Here is a 19459-nt window from a genome sequence, read left to right as displayed (position 1 = left end):
TTGACCGAGTCTTGGTAAAGTAACAAGCACTCACATAGAAAGCTATATATGGGACAACACTCATGGTGTCGGGGCTAGTACTACCTTGATTTCCTTGTCTTTCTATGCTCATTACTCAGCCAGTATACATTTTCTTTCAAAATTGTTTGGCACATGTCATTTATTTGTAATCTTTTTTTTTACCAGTACTGGAGTTTATCTTTAACCATTATTCGTTTATGCACCAACAGTAAATTCTTTGATACAATGGTGGAAGGGGTATCTCTACAAGGGCAATACAAAGGTATTCATGCAGCACCTTCATCACTTTGGCAATGATTTACGGTAAAATGCACAAAGTGGAACTTCTCCATGTTTTAAAAGATATTTGGATATTCGGGGTCATTGTACATGTGCTTTCTCCGAAGTGACTACTTAAAGGGAAGTCCACCATGATGTCAAGTTGGTTTTAATAGAAGCAGAAAAATGAGAGGAACAGTTCAGTGACAGTTTGAGAAAAATCCCATTAAAAAAAGAAAGCTATGCATTTTTGAAGTTGCGTTCAATCAAACATAAATTGACAACTGTGCGACGTCTCTTGCCAGCTCTGCTCCTATTAGATCTGTACTAAAATTTCAGAAATTTCTTTTTTTGCCCTCAAGAAAATTTCAATCATATATTCACTCAAAATATAATTGTTGCAAATATCTTTGTATGCAACCCCTGCATGAAACAAATCCATTCCATCATCAACAATTAAAACATGTAATGAAAGTTGTTGAAATTTTCTGATTTGATTAAAACTAACCTAATATAATGGTTGACTTCCCCTAATAAACATATGAATAACATCTCCCAGGCTCTCCAGTCTCAACACCCCTATAGAGAAGTGGAACAATCCAATACGGACATTCTCATCTACCTATCATCCAGTGTTATAATTCTGAGAGAGAGCCACTGCTCGAAATTACAGGGTAATTAACGCAGCAGCAAGCGAAACTTTAATGCGGCTTGGCCGAGCGATCGTTCTTGCCCAAATCTCCTTTAAACTTTGACATTTTAGTCAAAAACTCCTCTGAGGGAGCAGTGTGCATGTAAAATGAGCCGGCCCGAGGCCCAGAGAAAATAAGAAGGAAATAGCAGGGTATATATCTGAGTTCACACTCCAATGATGATTCTATTAAAGGTAGAATTTCACTTTATACGAATATGCCTAAATGTCAAAAAATTCACAATTCATAATGGCATTCTTCAAAATTCTTGTAGTAACTTAGCGTATCAAAATAAAATAAGGAATAGACATTGATTATTTTTCTTGGGATCTTTAGGGTTGATTTTTCTTGCACTCTAAACAAAATTTATTTACACTGAAAGAGTAAGATTGCAAATAAATAATAAACGAATAAGCAGACAAGAAAATGTACATGTGGGACTGATCAGTCATCAGTCCCATCTGTACAAATTCATGTCTGCTGAGGTTTTGAGGGTTTTTTTATTTTTCATTCTTTCTTTCCAAGTATTTCTGATTTTCATCTGCAATTTGAAATAAAAATGAAGAAAAGAAAGGGAAATCAATTTACTTTGGTGGTCTATGCAAACGATTGGCCAAACGATGAACAATTCAAAATAACTTTTAACTCTTCCCACTTCGGTCTATGCTGTGTGACTGTGTGTGTGATCATATTTTCTTGTAAACAATCAATTATGGATGTCCCAATGCATGATGAACAATTAACATGACCTTTAACCCTTTCCTCTTTAAACTAGATGGTTTATGCTGTGTGTGTAATCGTATATTCTTGTAAACAATCAATTAAGGATGTCCCAAATTAGTCCATGTGTTGGACAACACAGGGGACTATCGTGAGCGTAATTCGGACCAATTTCCTCTTAAACTATTTCCCTCCCCACAATTAAATAACAGACAGTGGACGGGATAACGATTTGATTGTGTACAGCCTCTCTCTAAAGGTTCACGTAATAGACATGGACATTATTAAGTTGTTTACAAACTTGCCTCACAAGTTTTTTCCGTCTTTCTTTCTTTTCCTTTTTTTCTCATTATAGTACTAATTTTATCAATATTATTATTGTCAATATTGTCTTTATATTTACTTCTTTTAAAATAGGTTAACTATTATTATTTTTGTTATTATTCTTACTAGTCATAGTAGTCATAGTGTAGCATTACCATTACCATTGTCATCATCGTCATAATCATCATCATCATCATCATCGTCGACATCATCATCATCATCATCATAATCGTCATAATCGTCGTCATCGCCGTCATCATTCGTCGTCATCATCATCATTATCATAGACTTCATCATCATCATTATCATCATCATCGTCGTCATCATAGACGTCATCATTCGTCGTCATCATAGTCATCATCATCATCATTATCATCGTAGACTTCATCATCACCATTATCATCATCATCATCGTCATCATAATCGTCATCATCATCATCATCACAATTGTTATCATCTTAATTGTTATTAAGTCATGGGTAATTATTGGTTCTCACCACAAACGACAACAAAATTATTCATACCCCTTGTAAATTTGATGATTTTTGTGCGTTTCATAACTAAAGAATAAAAGGTCGACGGGTTAAATTGGGGCCTTTATTGAACACTTTTACATGTACATTGTAAGCTTTAATATGTCACATTCTCATAAAACATACATCAGGATAAATCAATTTTTCACTTAAGTAAATGTACCTGAAAAATTACCAAAGGCTTCAAATAATTTAGTTTTGTAACTAAGAAGAAAGGCATGCTGTGGTAGAGGAAATCGAACATTTTCATTTTCATAGTCCATCCAAAAGAAATCATAGGAAGAAAAAAAATATATCTCGGAGCACTCAGTCATGAAATTTGAGCTATGTTTGATTAAGTCTAGACGATGTATGCACACTTGTGTGGCAGTGAAAAGAAAAGTAGACATTAGCATTAAATATTGGAAAATATGTTCAACTTCCTCATATAAAGTTTTTTGTTTGTTTTTCTTGCGTTTTTACTACTTTATTTTGGAATTTTGAATATCTAAATCACAGTCTACCACAGCCTGTACGAAACAAAACCTTCTGCAAGTGAACATTACCTGAAAAATGTTTTTGAATTTATAACATAAATTTCAATTTTTCAATCATTGCAAAGACACACACACACACACACACACACACAGTATTCCTACCCTTCGAAGTCCATACTGATACTAATATCATAGAAGCAGAAAAATGAGAGAAATCAGTGAGAGTTTGAGCAAAATGTGATTAAAAATAAGATACTATGAATTGTTACAGTTGTCTTTAAAGACAATTACATGCACCCTAGATATAATTATTGTAGATGTGCAACCTCTATATGAAACAAATTTATTACTTTATCAATAAGTAAGGAAATGAAAGTTCATCACATTTTATGTACAGAGAAAATCAGAAAGTACCTCGCAATAAATGTTACAACGTTGACAATTTGAACTTCATCAATTACAACTTCAGAAATTCATAACCTCAATATCTTAAATCAAATTTTGCTCAAACTTTCAGTAAACTGTTTCTCTTACTTTTTTGCTTTTTATAAAAACCAACTAAATATCAGGGTGAAATTCTCCTTGAAGAAAATGAGGGTAGAAAAATTGTCGATATGAACATTACCTGAAAACGAATCGATATTACTATTAGACACTGATTCAACAGCCCTAAAGCAGAATAATAAGAGACCGTCTCTAGGAATACCTTTACATCAAACCATTATAACAGATCTCCAGTGAGGAAATCAATTTTCTTTTAATATAATCATATATTCTCTTCAGACAAGGGTTAAGTTATATAAACCTTAATTAGACCATTTCCGTAATGTAACCAAATCTAATGCATCTGTCTTTGTGAAGCACCTTGATACAAATTATTTCATCAATCTGTTACAAATAATTGTATTTCAGCAGTCAAAATGCAAATTGCATACATTGTTGTTGCTAGGTAGGACAAACATTATGGCTTCTCCTACCTAGCAACAGTAATACATGCAATTTGCATTCTGACTATTAAAATAACAGGTGAATGAAATAAGTTGACTTAAGGCACTTTAAATTTTAGATTTGTGCATTAACTTTGATTACATTACGAAAATGGTCCATTACAAGGAAATTATTTTCTTTGACATAGCTTTTTCAGAAAAGATGGAATTAATATGAACTAACATTTTTTTTACAAAATAATAAATAATAAATAATAGTTTTGCAGAAGGGATACACACACGTGAAGGTAATCATATTAAGAAACGTTGCATCAAGAAACCAGGTTTAAAGAGGTCAGAGTGTCAGTTAAAAAAAACGACAGCTGGCCAATCATTAGCCAGCGCACACTCATGGTATTAACGCCCCAGTTATACAGGTTTTGTTGGAGGTGAGAAGAGGACCCTTGTTTTTATCGAGCTTACGTTCTAAACGATGCTCACACATCCCTTTTGCAGTATAACGTTTCGCTTTTAATGACGTTTCACTACAGGACATTCAGACAAAAAAAAATTTAGAGTATACAGCTACATGTACAGGGTTATGGATATCTATACGATGAATTGTGATAGTGTGAATGGGTGGTAGATGTGTGAATTGGAAATGCGTGTAGAATCTAGAGAGATGCAACTAATGTGAAGGCAATATAGGAATTAAGTACTTGAATTGACCATACTCGGATCAATGGATACGTTGGATACGTTGGATTGTGGATTGTGGCGGGAGAAAGAGAGAGGAAGGGAGATATGGAGCGAGACAGAAAGAGTGACACACACAGAGGGATGGAGAGGGAGAGAGAGAGAGAGAGAGAGAAGACAGAGGTGAGACAGAAATAGGATGGAGCGGGAAGAGAGAGACGGGGAGAGACAGAGAGAAGGTAGAGAAGGTAGAGAAAGAATCAACAGAGAGAGAGAGAGAGAGGGAGAGAGAGCAATTACTCAAGCGAGACAAAGATAGATGAGAGCCTTAAACGAAGAGAAAGAGAGCAAGGGACGGAGATAGAGAGAGAGAGAGAGAAAGGAGAAAGTGAGAGTCCAAGGGAGAGATATGGAGTAAGATGAAGATACGAATAGCGATTCGACAGCCTCAAAGAAAGAGAGAGAGAGCAAGAGACAGAGGGAGAGCGAAAGAAAGGAGAAAGCGAGAGTCCCAGGGAGAGAGATCGAGTAAGATGAAAATACGAATAGCGATTCGACAGCCTCAAAGAAAGAGAGAGAGAGCAAGAGACAGAGGGAGAGTGAAAGAAAGGAGAAAGTGAGAGTCCCAGGGAGAGAGATCGAGTAAGATGAAAATACGAATAGCGATTCGACAGCCTCAAAGAAAGAGAGAGAGAGCAAGAGACAGAGGGAGAGAGAAAGATAGAAGAACATGAAGACCGAGGGAGAGAGATGGAGTAAGATGAAGATACGACTAGCGATTCGACAGCCTCAAAATAAGAGAGAGAAAATGGAGAAAGAGAGAGAGAGAGAGCTAGGGATGGAGGGTGAGAGAAAGAAAGGAGAACGGGAGAGATCGAGTAAGATGAAGATATGACTAGCGATTCGACAGCCTCAAAGGAAGAGAGAGAGAGCTAGGGAGAGAGGGAGAGAGAGAGAGAGAGAAAGCAGAATGTGAGAGATGGAGAGGGAGAGAAAGAGGGAGGAAAACATGAGAAACGAAGAGAGAAAGAGAGAGAACGTGAGAGACCGAGGGAGAGACCGAGAGAGAGAGAGAGATGGAGTAAGATGAAGATACGACTAGCGATTCGACAGCTACCAAAAATCAATACCACTGCAATAGCGTCAGGATCGCACTCACCGAGGCCAAGCTGATTCTAAATTTGGCTTACTGCGCTCATTTGTCAACACCATACAAAGTATGAATGTTAAAAGTATTTACGTGCAGTTATGGCAAAGGTGTATGTCCCATAATATCCTACTTCACAAATTCTTTCAGGACATTTCGTCCATTTGGAGCCAGAAGGGCATTAACTCTGTGTAAAATGATTTATATTTTCCTTCTTCTTTTTTTTCTTTCTTGCTGGAATGCTCCCCAAGGAGTGGAGAAAGCGCTTACATCATGTGCGGGCAAGCCAGATGACCGGGGTAATAATGTAAAGCGCTTAGAAACTCAGATATTCAGGTATTAAGCGCTATATAAGCAAAACTATTATTATTATTATTAAAAGTACCAAAAAGAAACTTCACAGACATGAAAAAAAAAATATTTGACTGGTTTTTCTTTGTTTGACAAAACTCCTTCTCATAATCTGTAATATTGCATTTTAACCACTTATGTGCTATGATGGCCAGGAAATCCCATTTAAGAAATTTCATGGCATGCAACACATTTGGAATAATAATGGCCCCTCTCTCACCCTCTCTCACCCTCTATTAAATTTTAGACATCTCTCTCTCTCTCTCTCTCTCTCTCTTTCTCTTTCTCTTTCGCTTTCTCTCTCTCTCTATTTTCTTTCTCTTTCTCTCCCTCTATTAAACATCTCTCTCTCTCTCTCTCTCTCTCTCACTCTTTCTTTCTCCATTGCGTAGTGAACATGGGTACCGTATACAATAAAGAAAGCAGCTCACCTCTTCAAAAAGCGCCTGAAACAATACTGAGGGTCCTACATGTACAAGGAAGTGACCGCAGGGTAACCCCTTGTCGGAAATTTTACAAAATTTCATAAGATTTTGACAAAAAAACTAACGGCTTCATAGGACTGCAAAATATCTGTTCAAACTTGGAAGAGCTATGTACATGTATACCAGGAAGAGAAATTAGCTTTTGACTTGTGACTGCACAACTCTCCTAACTTTTGTTTGTTTGTTTGTTTGTTTGTTTCCATCAGATTCTATTTGATAAATAAAGCTGACTTAATCTTTCAAATAATTCATGAAAGATATGAGACAAAATGTCATTGATTTATTACAAAAAATACAATTAAACAAATATATAAAGGATTCAAATATTGTACATCTACCCAAAACAGGCAACTTAACGTTTATTTTGATGGTAATTTTTTCCAATCTTCTGAAATTCTTTGATTAAATAGGCCTAAAACATCTTCTTTGTAAAAAAAAAAACAGATTACATACATGTGCCTCCAAATTTCTTTTTCAAGAGAGTATATCTAGGTATTTTTTTTTTTTGGGGGGGGGGGGGGGGAATTAAGGAGGCGGAATAGCTCAGTTGATAGAGCAGGGATCTCGTAATCGTAATCGGAGCACTAGTGCCCTTTGGTAAGGCATTAATCCTCATTACCAGGTCCCTCAGAGAGGACCTAAAGCTGTCAGTCCTCTGGTTGCTTACTAACAAGCATTTATGCTTTCTTAGCAGTCAGGTAAAATAACCAACACTTAACTAAACCACTAAAATATAGGCCCTGCTACTCCTTACAAGAGAAATGTTAACTGGTCCAGATGTGAACATGCCCGTGCTGGTAATTTGTAGAGCTTCCTGTGTCCAACGTTTGGGGGAAGTGTGAATCAACCAGCAAGCGTTCTCGAGTCAAGAAGGGAAATGCAAGAATTGAACGTGTACTCTACTCTGTGTGATCATGTCTCACTTTTCCCTCAATTAAAGGTCAGGAATCGTCCAAAATGATTGGGCAACTCAAAGCTATTTTATCCAATATATTGCTAATCAATCTAATGTACAGCCTCGGTGGTCACTGTATTCAAGGTAGCATTACTAGGACTTGGATCAATTAAAATAATAATATACCGTTCTTGTATAGCACATATCGCATTAAGATATAATGTCTCTACATATATGTGCTTCCAAAGGACTTTGGATAATATTACCCTGCTTAAAAGCTCCGGCAACTGCTAAAACTGTGATCAACTTCCCAATGAGAAAAGGTCTCCAGCCATCATTTGCAATCATCAATTTTGGTTCATTCACTATCAATTCTGAAAATATCTTTTGGATTGAATTCCTGCACTCTCCCTTCTTAAAACCAGATACTTGTACCGTAAGTCAAGTCGACAATTTCTATCAACTACATGATCAAGTATTCTGAATAAGTGATTACTATCTACGCTTACACCATCATTAATTTCCCGATGTGAATGGGTCCGTACTCCGTAGCCATCATTTGCAATCATCAATTTCTGTTCATTCACTATCAATCCTGAGATTTATCTTTTAGATTGAATTCCATCACTGTCACTGTCACTGTCAAGTAGACTATTACTACATGATCAAGTAATACTATTCTGAATAAGTGATTACTATCTACGCTTAACACCCTCTTTAACTTAACTTCGCGGTGTGAATGAGTCTATAGCCATCATTTGCAATCACCAAGATCTCTTCATTCACTATCAATTCCTACACTTACTCTTCTTAAAACAAAAAACTAAGTCAAGTCTACTATTTCTATCAACTACATGATCAAGTACTATGAATAAGTGATTACTATCTACGCTAAACACCATCATTAATTTCCTGATGTGAACGGATCCTCAGCCATCATTTGCAATCACCAAGTTCTGTTCATTCACTATCAATTCTGAAAGTGTCTTTTAGATTGAATTCCTACAGTTTCTCTGCTTAAAACCACATACTACACGTGAGCTAAGTAGACTATTTTTTATCAACTACATGATCTAGTATTCTGAACGAGTGACAACTATAGGATCTATGCTATAAACACCATCATTAACTTCCCGGTGTGAATGGGTACTTAGCCATCATTGGAAATCATCAAGTTCTGAAAATATCTTTTAGATTGAATTCCTACCCTTTCCCTCTTTAAAACCACAAACTAAGTCAAGTACACTTTTTATGTCTATTAAATATTCTGAATACTAGTACGTGAATACTATCAACGCTAACACCGTCATGAACTTCCCTGTGGGAATGGGTCCGTAGCCGTCATTGGCAATCAATTCTGAAAATATTTTTTGGATTGAATTCCAACACTTTCTCTTCTTAAAACCACATAGTCCATGTAAACCAAGTATCGGTAAACTATTTATATCAACTACATGAACAATCATTCTGAATAAATGCTATTATATCCTGCATCAAAAATTTGTTGGCTTTTGATTGGTTGAGTGCTCGTCACATGACCAAAAATATTTGAGCTATTTTTAGAAAGTACTATATGAGAGTACTATTTTGGTTTACTATTTGGGAGTTGAAAAAAAATTGTAAATTTTTTTTTTTAAATTGAATCAATTTTTTTTTCAAATCTTTATTTAATGAAAACAAAATATTTTAAATCTTTTTAGATAAAAATTAACATTTTTTTTGTTCCAAATTTTTTTTCTTTCCCAAAAATGTTTTTTTTTTAATTTTTTTATTTATTTTTTAAATAATTTTTTGATGCAGGATATTATACAAATAATGAATGGTTATGAGTTCAATAGTGCAAATATTTTCATGAGTTGAAAGATTAACATTCTATTCAACGAGGCGTTAGCCGAGTTGAATAGAATTAATGTTAATCTTTCAACGAATGAAAATATTCGCACCATTGAACGAATGAAAAACATTCATTATTTGTTTTATACAACATCGAAGAAGATCTAATAGAACGTTAATCAACAAATTATGCTTTACTCTTTATATTAAAGATAAATTCAAGTTGGATTCAAGCCTTCTCGATTACATTCAAATTGCCTTCGCGTCAGATACACGCAGGGATACGCGCGCGCACGGCAGAGAGGTACGCAGTCTGCATATAACCAAAAATGCACGGCGCATATAACCAAAAATGCACGACCGTGCAATATACCATCTATTGAATATCATGTGACCAACAATCCTCCAATCAAATGACAGGGATCCACGTAGGTGTTGTATAAAAAACAAATATACCATGCCTTCTATTCGAGGTACTGGTTAAACTATGGGCCTCGGTGACTCCAAAAGTACCATTTGCTTCGGGGCTGCGCCCCTCAGCAAATAGTACTATTGGAGTCACCTCTTGCGCATAGTTTTAACCAGAACCTCTCAAGGCAGTGTATATTTGTATACTATCTATGATAACATTAACTTCCCGGTGTGAACAGGTCTGTAGCCATCATTTGCAATCACCAAGTCCCGTCCATTCATTACCCGCTGAATGGCGCTCTGTCAAGGCTTGAGAGGGCAGGAGGGGAATGCACTAACGAGCTTAAATGATTCATTAATTACACTGATTTCTCTAACGCTGCTATTACACCATGTGATTGTAAACGGACTAATTTCACTCAGTCTGGAGCGATTAGGACAGACAATGCAACGTTGAGATGATGTCTTCAAGCCATCAAAAGCCACTTGATTCCTTAACTTCTTGAAATAATCTTTGTAATGTGTGGTATATTCAGTTCTTTATTTCTTACAGTCTGCAGTTGTAAACTGATTAATTCTACCCTGTCTAGATCAATAAGGACAGAAATGAAACATTAAGAGGATGTCTTCAAGCCTTCAAAGGCCACTTGATTCCTTAACTCCTTGAAATAATCTTTATACTGTGTGGTATATTAAGTTATTTACAGTTTTCCCAATTACCCTCCGCGATTGTAAAGAGTCTTATTTCTACCCTGTCTAGATCGATTAGGATAGACAATGCATCTCTAAAATAATGTCTTCAAGCTTCCAAAGGCTACTCGATTTCTTTCCACATGATCTACCTGTAGATCGATTAGGACAGACAATGCAACAATAAAATGATGTCTTCAAGCCTTCAAAGGCCAATTGATATCATTACTTCTTAAGACAATCTGGTAAAGTGTGCCATATTCACAATTTTTCCTGATTACACTCTGTGATTGTAAACTGACTAAGTCTGATCTGTCTGGATCGATTAGTGCAGACAATGCAACATTAAAATGATGTCTTCAAGCTTCCAAAGGCTTCTTAAAATAATCTATGTACATGTATGTATAGTGTGCTATATTCAGTTTTCTCGACTACACTCTGTGTTTATACATTGACGAATTCTACCCTGTCTAGATCGATTAGGACAGAAATGCAACATTGAAAATGATGTCTTCAAACCTTCAAAGGCCACAGGATAGCCAGACTTCACACATGTACATGTACATGTATATCCGCAGTCTTCCATGTTTCTCTGATCAAACATTAGAATCTGTATGGGTTGATTGGACAGAGCATGCTATGTTGAGATGATCTTCAGAGACCACTGCTCCTCAAATCTTCTTAAAAAGGCTTTGATTTACATTGTAGGCCTACAATTTGCTAGAATAGTTTGCTGATTAAATAGTGCCATATTGCATTCCCTCTGGAGTGAACAGAACAGGAAATGCAATCCAAAAAATGCAGATAAAAGCTGCGAAAAGATTTAGTAGACATCGGGAACTCAAACCTCAAATCCAGGTCCCTGTTTCATAAAATCTTGTTATCGATAACAAATGCTAAATTTTCAAGACAAATTTGCTCTCAGCCAATCAAATGCCATGACTTCAGTAGCTTATAGCAGTTATCCAACTTGTTCTTGATAACAAGTTTTATGAGACGGGGCCCAGACCCCCATCTTATCAACAGCTACGACTCATCCGGACTGATCACGAACTTACAAACCCCCAACTCCTAATAGTACAACATTTTGAGTGATATCAAGAGTTGTGATCAATTGGAATCCATCTCAGGTCTTTACAAGACTGGGCCCAGATACACTTACCCCAAATTTTGAAATTTGGTTGGTTGGTTTGTTGGTTTCACCAGACTGCTATGAGGGCATGTGTATGCCTGTCAGTAAGCAACGAGAGGACTGACAGCTTCAATTTCTTTCTGAGGGACTTAGTAATGAGGATTAATTAATGCTTTACCAAAGGGCACTACTTCATCGAATTGGTTGTGAACCTGGGACCTCCAGTTATGAGACCACTGCTCTACCACTGAGCCCTCAGGCCTCATTCATTTGTACACAAGCCTAAGATGCACACAGATCCCCAAGTTATCACCACAGACACAATGGTGGACAGATTTACCCCTCCTTTCACCGGTCACACCCCTTCTTTGACCATTGTTCAGTTCAGTGACCCCAGCAAACCCTTAGGTCATGATCAAGCTCACTCTCTATCTAGAATTAGGTCAAGAAGAGAGAGACGCTCTTCAAAGCAAACTTACAAGTAGGCTTCAAATCTAGTCTCTTGTATAAGAAGTTACGGCAAGTTATTAAACAATCACCAATGAAATCCATATATATATCTAAAACTGCAAGAAATCTTTGACAAAATAATACCCAAAACTATAGTTATGTGAGCATGTGTCTTATTATGGACACTGTACAAGCCCTTTTTTACTCACAATTTTTTATTTTATTTGAGGGGGTGAGGTGAAAATGCTCACCATAATTTGTTTGCATCAAAAGCCTGGAAGACAGGCTAGCAACAAGTATTCTTGCTCCTGAATAGTATGACCTATCTGCATGTACACATCATTCACTGCGGCATCTGAATGTAAGTGTTAATTTGCCTTTTGCAGATCTTGACTCGGGCTCACAACTCTTAAAAAAATGTACATGTATATGATAATAATTACCCTTTACTGCTAGTAATTATCTCACATGATCTAAAAATATAAAAAGCAAGCCATTATACTATTACCAGCAATAAAAACTTTATGACTCGGATGAAGCGTTAGTATCACCTATTAAATTCTATCAAGGCACATTGAGATATGAAACTGAAAACCGATGTAGGTTTACTTTTTAATATAAATAATGGATAATGTATGCATAAAACTTCCTGTGCACCCATCAGAGCTCTGTGTTGGAAGATGCAGAATTGTGAGACTTATTTAAACTTACGTCAAAAAATATGGGCCATGTTATAATACCTCTTTAGATCTAAATGGAACTTTATTGAAACCTTTCATTCAATGAACCTTTGTCTACAAAATGTACAGACAGAGTATGGATTAAATGCTATTAATAATCATCTTTATAAATGACAAAACTAAGGTACCTGTACAATTACATGTACATGTTAGTGACTATTTGACTAACGATAAAAATGCAACCATAAAAAAGTTCCTATGCATATTCACTGTGCTCTGTGTTATAAAATGAAGGAATGTGAGACGTATTCACACTTACGTCAAAAAATAAAGGCCATATTTTACCACTTCAGATCTAAATGAAGCTTTATTGAAAGCTTTCATTCAATGAACCTTTGTCTACAAAATGTACAGAGTATGGATTGAATGCTTTTAATAATCATTTTTACTAGCCTAATCTTTACTAATTACAAAACTAAGGTACCTGCACAATTACATGTACATGTTAGTGACTACCGGTATTTGACTAACGATAAAAACTTGATGACTCCACACTCGAAGAAATATCACCTATTTGATCCCCTTGATGAATGCCATTGTTCCCTAGCGGTGACCAATTGTCTACATCTATACCAAGCCGAAACTTGTGAACTTAACACGAGTTATTACTCTTGTCACCCCCAATGCATTACATGTACATTCTGCATCTTGCTTTCTGCCATACTCGCCGCCGACGCGACGTCGCCCCAATATTCCCCTCTCCATCTTCCTCCGTTCTCTGTTCTCTCTCCCCAGCTTCGCTCCGAGAGGAATTGGCAATTTCGTCAAGAAAATGCTAATTACAGTACTCAGTAAACACTCTTGCTGTGCCTTCCCCGAGGCAGGAGCTCGTCTTAGGTATCACCAAGTCTCTCTCCACCAATATGACAGTTTCATATCTTCATATGAGAGATGTAGGATGCGTTCTGGTTGCATCTGTGAATAAACGTTTAGGAAACGGCTTCCGGTGTTTTGGCCAATCTTAAAACCAGTAAGTAGTAATCCTTTATAGTAGTCCTTCAAAGTAGTCCTTGTAGGGTCACTGTGTGTTTTCTAATCTACAACACCAGTGGGCCAAAATGACAGTTTCATATCTTCATAGAGATGTGGAAAGTGTTCAGGATGCATTCTGTTGCATCGGTGAATAAACATTGAACATACATTTAGGGAACTGCTTCCGGTGTTTTAATCCAAAGTCCTTTATTCATGTAGGGTGTGTTCTAATCTATGGCACCATTGACCAAAAAACATTATCATTGAAAACGAGTCTCTACTGGAGATATGAAAAGTCTATCTACATCTGCAAGGGTGCATTCCGACACCCATGAAATACGTTTAGGAAGATCCTTCAGGAGTTTGACAAAGAGAAAGTTCTATTCTAATGGAGCAGGTTCACAAGCAGCAAGAGACTAATATTTAGAAACCCTCTGGAAAACTTCTAGACAATATATGACAATATTGCTCTTCATCTGTTAAGAAACATCTGGTGAATTGTCGTTTGGTCTACAACCAGTTCGTCTACTACCCAATTGGTTTATTCCCATATGGTCTACACCCAGTCTGGTCTACATGGTCTACTTTAATAATCATTTCGTTTCTTATCATTTGGTCCAATGACCATTTAGGCTAATAGCCATTTGGTCTAATTTCAATTTGGTCTAATATCCAATAGGTCTACTGATCATTTGGTTTAATTTCCAGTCGGTCTAATTCCCAGTTTGCCAAATATCTATATGGTCTAATAATCATTTGAAATTATTGATAGTCTTTTTCAAATATTAAAACAAACTTTATTCTAATAAAAATAAAATATTAAAAAATAGCCTGAAATTGCTCAAGAAAAATTAGGCAGGAGTAGCGAGCAATTTACTTCTGGAAAAAACAGAAACCTATGAATACAAGTTAAAACTTGGGTTACTAAAGGAGACAAAATGAAATACAAAATTCTGAAGAAATATTGCTTTTATATCAGCAAGTCTATAAAAAAAGTTCCCTTGAACAAACAATTTTAATTTTTACGGGGCTGGAATAAGGCTAGAGCTTTTGAGGCAATACGAGGGATTCTACTGAGACAGAGGAGCTGGGGAGGTATCATGTAACCTCATGAATATTCATTATTCAAATGAGTCGTCACCCACTCCAACCCCACAATCTCCATTACAGCTCTCGTGACCAAACCGATCAGACGAACTTAGATGACGATTTCATCAGGAAACAAACACATTTTCATGTTGTTCTTTCTTTGCTTACTAACCGCCCAGAAAAAATCAGATGAATTCATCAAGAAACAAAAACATTTTCATGTTGTTTCTTTCTTTGCTTTCTAACAGCCCAGAAAAACTTCGACGATTTCATCAAGAAACAAACAAACACATTTTCATGTTGTTTCTTTCTTTAACTTACTAACTGCCCAGAAAAACGCATATGATTCCTCCGAGAAACAAACACATTTTTATCTTCTGTCTTTCTCTATACAAAAGAAGAGGAAAACTCATATGCCTACAAGCCATTTCTGCATTCCTACAGAAAAAAAGCTTAATTTTCAGACTGATAGTGACAAAGGAAAGAATATGTGTAGATGTGCCTGGCAAAATAAGCCATGGTCGTTTTCATAAACGCATTGTCTTCACTGTCTATCATATTTCATATTTTTCATATAGGTTTTTAAGCCGGAAGAGAGAGAGAATTCCTACTCTTTTACACAGAGATAATGCTACACTGTATGTGCAGTGACACGAAGCCTGAAAAATCTATTCATCCCTTACCTAATGAAACAGTTTGATGTTCTCTAATTTTCTGTTATCATTTGCCAATGATATCTGTATCTTCACAAGGCACTTGCCAATAGAAGTTTTAAAACAAATATACAAGTAATCAAACCTCTACCTTTTTTATTGGTCAGAAAACATTATTTTTTAAAGGTGGTTGTGGACCATACAAAGTCAGAACACATTCATTTCAACTCACTTTAAAGGGATCGTTTAACAATGTTAATCTGAGATACACGGCGCTACGTGTTATCAGTGTCTGTGATATGGTGCAATATTGAAGCCCTAAAACAGTGCGCTTCAAAATGATCAAGAAGTGCCTCAAAATAGAAAAAAACTTTGAGAAACCGGTTTTACCATACTCGTTTTCCCCAATAGACTGTAGTGTTATGAAAACCGTTTGGCAAACGGTTTTCAAAATTTGTAATTCCAATCATAAATATCTTGATAATCAGACAGGGGATCGGCTTGTAAAAGTCATGGGGTTCCTGACTGACTTAAAGGTTTATAATTATAATTGCAGCAAGAGCTATATCCAGAATTTTGTTTCAGAATCTGAGACAAAGTTACCGGATCCCTTTAATAGAAACAGGGCCTTTCAATAAATCTATTAAAGTATAGTTGCCCGGTGTAAGAAAGAAAACTACCACCTAAAATAAAGCCAACTAAAATTAAACTTATTTACTGTTCTGTATTTCTCAGAAATCTGGAAAATGGCGGTTTTGGACCATGAGACGCCAACACACGAAGACTTCAAGTCGATTAAGGAGAGACCAGTCGAGCATTGTCAATTTGCTTTGCACTTCACAGAGGTCGCTTGAGTTCAAGCGAACTGGTGCCTTTCTTTATCAAAGGTCGAGACAAAATATTTCTCCTCACGATTAGGTATTGTGGGCAAAAGAAGTTTCAAATTGGTCATCATCATTCGCAGATCCATGGGCCTACGAGTCTCTCTAGTACATGTACATATACAGTTAACACCTAAATTGTTCATACCCTTTGTAAATTTAATGTTTTGTTTTTTCGTTTTTTTTTCTTAACTCAAGAATAAAAGGTGGACTAGTTGAATTAGGGACTTTGTTGAATACTTTTAGATGTAAGCTATGATATGTCACATTTTCAGGAAACATTTTTAGGTACAAATCAATTTTATTCAACAAAGGCCTTAAAGAGAAGGTTGAGTTCTGAGAAGAGTCGAAAAATAATTTGTGAGCATTACTCATTCTTATTATGCAAGTGTGGAAGAACATCAGATAAGACATGTTCCTTGAAAAGCATGGCTCTTCAAATGCCTTCATATTCTAAATATGCATGTAATATCGTTAAAAAAATCGGGGGGGGGGCGGCTTTTTACGCCACGTGTTCGTGTAGTCCCATATACATCTTTCTCTGTACAGTGTTTGTATCTTTACCAAGACTTGGCCAAATTTCTTATCATTTTGATGATTCCAGAACCTTGCAATACACACAAATTCTTATATGCTAGATGATCAACAATTTCTGGTCGGTTCCACACCGTTTCTTTCACAATGCAATCGCATGACCAGAACTCAACTTCATCTTTAATTCAACCAGTCCACCTTTCATTCCTGAGTTACCAACATCATCAAATTTACAAGGGGTATGAATCATTCAGTTGTTAACGTGTCAGATGAAGTGTTCTTCATATTATTTGTGTTGCCTCAAATTTTACTAGGGTTACTGCCATTTGACCAAAACAATAACAAACTTCTCTAAAATGGTTGACTACAGTTTCTAACCATCACAGTGAAACACTGTGTCCAAGAAGATGAACTTATTACATTAATAATGAAATCATGATAATAATGATAATAATAATTTGGATTTATATAGTGCTTAATACGGTATCTCGTTTCGAAGTGCTTTACAAATATTATTAATCAAATTAATAGAAATGTATACATGTACATGTCAAGTGCATTGGCAACATCATAAAGAAGAATATGAAACAAACTCTGGCGGTTTTAAATCCCCAGCAGTGACTCCAACTCTGTGAATGTAGCACACTGTGGCCTCTAACTCTAACTAACGCAAATAAACATGACTGGGACCAAAGTTTAATTCTAATGTACAATGTACACACCAGAGAGAACCTTTATGTACACATCCTTTCAAGTGGTTTGGACAATGAAATCAAAGTACAAATGATTTTTACATTATTGGCGGATACAAAATTCCTCACTGCAACATATATACATACATTCTATTTTTTGTTTAACTTTCCTTGTCCCCCCCCCCCCCCCATCTCTCTCTCTCTCTCTCTAACTTTCTTTTCATAAAGAATTACATGTACAGTACATGTACATAAATTCATTGATTGCTTTATAGCAAGTAGCACCCAAAGATGTCCATTAACTTGCCCCCCCCCCCCATCTCTCTACCCCTCTCTCTCTCTCTCTCTCTCTGTCTCTCTCACTGACTTTATTTCCTTTCATGGAGAATTCCACACATGCATTTATAAGCAATTAGTGCCCCCCCCCCCCCCCCCGAAAGTCAAGTTCAGATTCAAAAGTGACCTTAAAATGTATTACAAAGAAACATGGAACAAAATTGTTTATCCAGACATGAACTTAAAAACTTAAAACTGAACATTGGACCCAAATGTTACATTGGCTTACACAAACACAAACAAATCAAAACTAAAGTAAATACATAATAGCCAAAGAGATGGTCTTTGCACATAGTTTTGAATGAAGTACATGCAATTACATTGTAAATGTGCTGACGCTGCTCATGAAATAGTGTGCGTTACTGAATGTTCTTAATGTAACCAAATAATAAACCGGAAAAGAAATATTAATTGTAGAGAAGCAGACTTTTAGTTTCATGAAAGAATATTTCATATTATACTGATTGGCTTAATGATTGCTCTCTACTTATTTTCTCTCTTACAAAAACTTCCACTTTTTCAAACTCCTTCACTTCTTTTCTTGCTCTTTATATTCCATTCCTCTTCCTCTCTCTTCCCAATTTTTGTTCCTATCCTAATTTCCGCAGGAAAATACACAATCAAACAATAAACTCAACTGTTTTAACAACAAGGTAAACTGGGTGGGGGGCTTCTAAATATCACAGAGTGTGTAAAAAATTACAAAACTTTGTTGAAAATCAATACTTACTGTCATGATTACTATCCTATCCACATCGTTCCAATCAGAGAAAAGCATTATTTAGTCCCACCATGTACCTTTTCGTGTTAGAGGCTTTGAAAGCGGGAGAGACGTCAGGCCGTTCAAGCCTGCTCTAAACTGGGAAATGTCCGTGCATCATCATCGTGAGACCTGAAGAAAAATTCAAAGAATAAAAAAAACAATAAGAAATAATGTTTACTAAAAAATAAAAAAATAAAAATTTATGGATGTTTCTTTCCTGTGGGTCTATGGTTATTCTGTTAACCTGTTATTAATGAATAAACTACAAAACCTGTAATCCAGTCTGCATACATTAGCTGTTGCTATGAAGGGAAAGGCTCAGACAAGCTTTCAGGTTGTCAACAATGATGAGTAATTAGAAACACTGGATTGCGTTTGATTGTGTGTAAATTGGGTTTCTACAGACGTGTATCCATCAGAAATTATTATCTAACGTTATTATCTAACATCATTTTCCAACAGACGTAACTCAGATTCGAACTAAAGTCCACTTGAACAAGTTTGTAGGCGAAGACACAGAGCTGGCCAAATGAACGTACCGCTAGACCAACTCACATCTTCATTAAAAACAATATGGGATTAAGAACAACAGTAAAGAACATTTAAAGAATAGTCATAAGTATACCATGAAATAAGCAGAATAGGTCACTACCGGTATGGACAATGGCTCATATCTACAGGTATAAACATGACCAAGATAAAATGGTAGAAATGTGTAAATTAGTTGATATAGAGTATCGAGTGACCAGCGCTATATCT

The 19459-nt window shown here is 36.1% G+C and overlaps 1 protein-coding gene across 1 annotated transcript in view; it reads right to left on the bottom strand.

The window, feature by feature from the left end:
- LOC105438834 (collagen alpha-5(IV) chain-like) overlaps positions 1-18840 on the bottom strand; it is a 35389-nt gene extending 16549 nt beyond the window's left edge. Inside the window, exon 1 of the mRNA XM_030992728.1 lies at positions 18668-18840. The gene's annotated coding sequence lies outside the window, so the exon portion shown is untranslated. The remainder of the gene's footprint in view (positions 1-18667) is intronic.
- Between the last annotated feature and the right edge of the window lie 619 nt (positions 18841-19459).

The sequence above is a fragment of the Strongylocentrotus purpuratus genome, unplaced genomic scaffold (assembly GCF_000002235.5).
Source record: "Strongylocentrotus purpuratus isolate Spur 01 unplaced genomic scaffold, Spur_5.0 spur5_scaffold_20, whole genome shotgun sequence".
NCBI classification, from domain to species: domain Eukaryota; kingdom Metazoa; phylum Echinodermata; class Echinoidea; order Camarodonta; family Strongylocentrotidae; genus Strongylocentrotus; species Strongylocentrotus purpuratus.
The sequence above is the reverse complement of the archived record's forward strand: the minus strand, read 5'-3'. Positions and strand labels throughout refer to the sequence as shown.